This window comes from Physeter macrocephalus, chromosome 2 (assembly GCF_002837175.3).
Source record: "Physeter macrocephalus isolate SW-GA chromosome 2, ASM283717v5, whole genome shotgun sequence".
Lineage (NCBI taxonomy): Eukaryota > Metazoa > Chordata > Mammalia > Artiodactyla > Physeteridae > Physeter > Physeter macrocephalus.
Window position 1 is genome coordinate 56,681,823 of NC_041215.1, and position 3,579 is coordinate 56,685,401.

The window sequence follows — 3,579 nt, forward strand, 5'->3', positions numbered from 1 at the left end:
GTCAAAAGCTTTTCAGACAAGCAAAAGCTAAAAGAATTCAGCACCACCAAACCAGCTTTACAACAAATGCTAAAGAAACTTCTCCAGGCAGGAAACACAAGAGAAGAAAAAGACACACAAAAACAAACCCAAAACAATTAAGAAAATTGTAATAGGAACATACATATCAATAATAACCTTGAATGTAAATGGATTAAATGCCCCAACCAAAAGACACAGACTGGTTGAATGGATACAAAAACAAGACCCATGGGTTTCCCTGGTGGCGCAGTGGTTGAGAGTCCACCTACTGATGCAAGGGACACGGGTTTGTGCCCCAGTCCGGGAAGATCCCACATGCCATGGAGCGGCTAGGCCCGTGAGCCATGGCTGCTGAGCCTGTGCGTCCGGAGTCTGTGCTCCGCAACAGGAGAGGCCACAACAGTGAGAGGCCCGTGTATCGCAAAAACAAAAAACAAGACCCATATATATGCTGTCTACAAGAGAACCACTTCAGACCTAGAGACACATACAGACTGAAAGTGAAGCAACGGAAAAAGATATTCCATGCAAATGGACACCAAAAGAAAGCTGGAGTAGCAATACTCGTATCAGATAAAATAGACTTTAAAATAAAGACGAGTACAAGAGATAAGGAGGGACACTACATAATGATCAAAGGATCAATCCAAGAGGAAGATATAACAATTATACATGTTTATGCACCCAACATTGGAGCACCTCAATACATAAGGCAAATGCTAACGACCATGAAAAGAGAAATCGACAGTAACACAATAATAGTAGGGGACTTTACAACCCCACTTACAGCAATGGATAGATTATCCAAACAGAAAATAAATAAGGAAACACAAGCTTTAAATGACAAAAAAGACCAGATAGATTTAATTGATTTTTATAGAACATTCCACCCAAAAGTGGCAGAATACAATTTCTCCTGAAGTGCACACAGAACATTCTCCAGTATAGGTCACATCTTGGGTCACAAATCAAGTCTCAGAAAATTTAAGAAAATTGAAATCATATCAAGCATCTTTTCTGACCACACGCTATGAAATTGGAAATCAATTACAGGAAAAAAACTGTAAAAAACACAAACACTTGGAGGCAGAACAGTGTGCTACTAGATAACCAAGAGATCACTGAAGAAATCAAAGAAGAAATAAAAAATACATAGAAACAAATGACAACGAAAACACGACGACCCAAAACCTACGGGATGTAGCAAAAGCAGTTCTAAGAGGGAAGTTTAAGCAATTCAGTCTCATCTCAAGAAACAAGAAAAATCTCAAATAAATAATCTAACTCTACACTTAAAACAAGAGAAAGAAGAACAAAGAAAACCCAGGGCTTCCCTGGTGGCGCAGTGGTTGAGAGTCCACCTGCCGATGCAGGGGACGCGGGTTCGTGACCCGGTCCGGGAAGGTCCCACATGCCGCGGAGCAGCTAGGCCCGTGAGCCATGGCACATGAGCGCATCCAGAGCCTGTGCTCCGCAACGGGAGAGGCCACAACAGTGAGAGGCCCATGTACTGCAAAAAAATCCAAAGTCAGTAGAAGGAAAGAAATCATAACGATCAGAGCAGAAATAAATGAAATAGAAACAATAAAAACAATAGCAAAGATCAATAAAACTAAAAGCTGGTTCTTTGAGAAGATAAACAAAATTGATAAACCCTTAGACAGACTCATCAAGAAAAAAAGGGAGAAGACTCAAATCAATAAAATTAGAAATGAAAAAGGAGAAATCACAACTGACACTGCAGAAATACAAAGGATTATAAGAGACTACTACAAACAACTACATACCAATAAATGGACAACCACGAAGAAATGGACAAATTCTTAGAAAGGTACAATTTTCCAAGACTGAACCAGGAAGAATTAGAAAATATAAACAGATCAATCACAAGCACTGAAAATGAAACTGTGATTGAAAATCTTCTAACAAACAAAAGTCCAGGACCAGATGGCTTCACAGGTTAATTCTATCAAACATTTAGAGAAGAGCTAACACTGATCCTTCTCAAACTCTTCCAAAAAATTGCAGAGGGAGAAACACTACCAAATTCATTCTACAAAGCCACCATCACCCTGATACCAAAACCAGATAAAGATATCACACAAAAAAATTATAAACCAATATCACTGATGAACATAGATGCAAAAATCCTGAACAAAATACTAGCAAACAGAATCCAACAGCACATGAAAAGGATCATGCACCATGATCAAGTGGGATTTATCCCAGGAATGCAAGGATTCTTCAATATATGCAAATCAATCAATGTGATACACATTAACAAATTAAGGAATAAAATTTATGATAAAATCTCTCCAGAAAATGGGCATAGAGGGAATCTACCAATAGCATTCTTCACAGAATTAGAACAAAAAATTTTACAATTCGTATGGAAACATAAAAGGCCCTGAGTAGCCAAAGCCATCTTGAGAAAGAAAAACGGAGTTAGAGAAATGAGGCTCCCCGACTTCAAACTATACCACAAAGCTACAGTAATCAAGACAGTATTGTACTAGCACAAAAACAGAAATACAGATCAATGGTACAGAATAGAATGCCCAGAGATAAACCTCCACACACATGGGCACCTAATTTATGACAAAGGAGGCAAGAACATACAATGGAGAAAAAGACAGCTTCTTCATGAAGTGGTGCTGGGAAAACTGGACAGCTACATGTAAAAGAATGAAATTACAACACTACCTAACACCATACACAAAAGCAAACTCCAAATGGATTAAAGACTTAAATGTAAGACCAGACACTATAAAACCCTTAGAGGAAAACATAGGAAAAACACTCTTTGACATAAACCACAATAAGATCTTTTTTGACCCACCTCCTAGAGTAATGGAAATAAAAACAAAAATAAACTAATGGGACTTAATTCAACTTAAAAGCTTTTGCACAGCAAAGGAAACCATAAACAAGAAGAAAAGATAACCCTCAGAATGGGAGAAAATATTTGCAAATGAAACAACAGACAAAGGATTAATCTCCAAAATATACAAACAGCTCATGGAGCTCAGTACAAAAAAAAAAATCAAGTTAAAAAATGGGTGGAAGACCTAAATAGATATTTCACCAATGAAGACATACAGATGTCCAAGAGGCACATGAAAAGATGCTCAACATCACTAATCATTAGAGAAATGCAAATCAAAACTACAATGGGGTATCACCTCATGCCGGTCAGAATGGTGATTATCAAAAAATCTAGAAACAGTAAATGCTGGAAAAGGTGTGGTGAAAAGGGAACCCTCCTGCACTATTGGTAGGAATGTAAGTTGATACAACCAGTATGGAAAACAGTATGGAGGTTCCTTAAAATACTAAAAATAGAACTATCATATGACCCAGCAATCCCACTACTGAGCATATACCCTGAGAAAACCATCACTCAAAAAGAGACATGTACCACAATGTTCACTGCAGCATTATTTACAATAGCCAGGACATGGAAGCAACCTAAATGTCCATCGACAGATGAATAGATAAAGAAGATGTGGCACATATATACAATGGAATATTACTCAGCCATAAAAAGAAATGAAATTG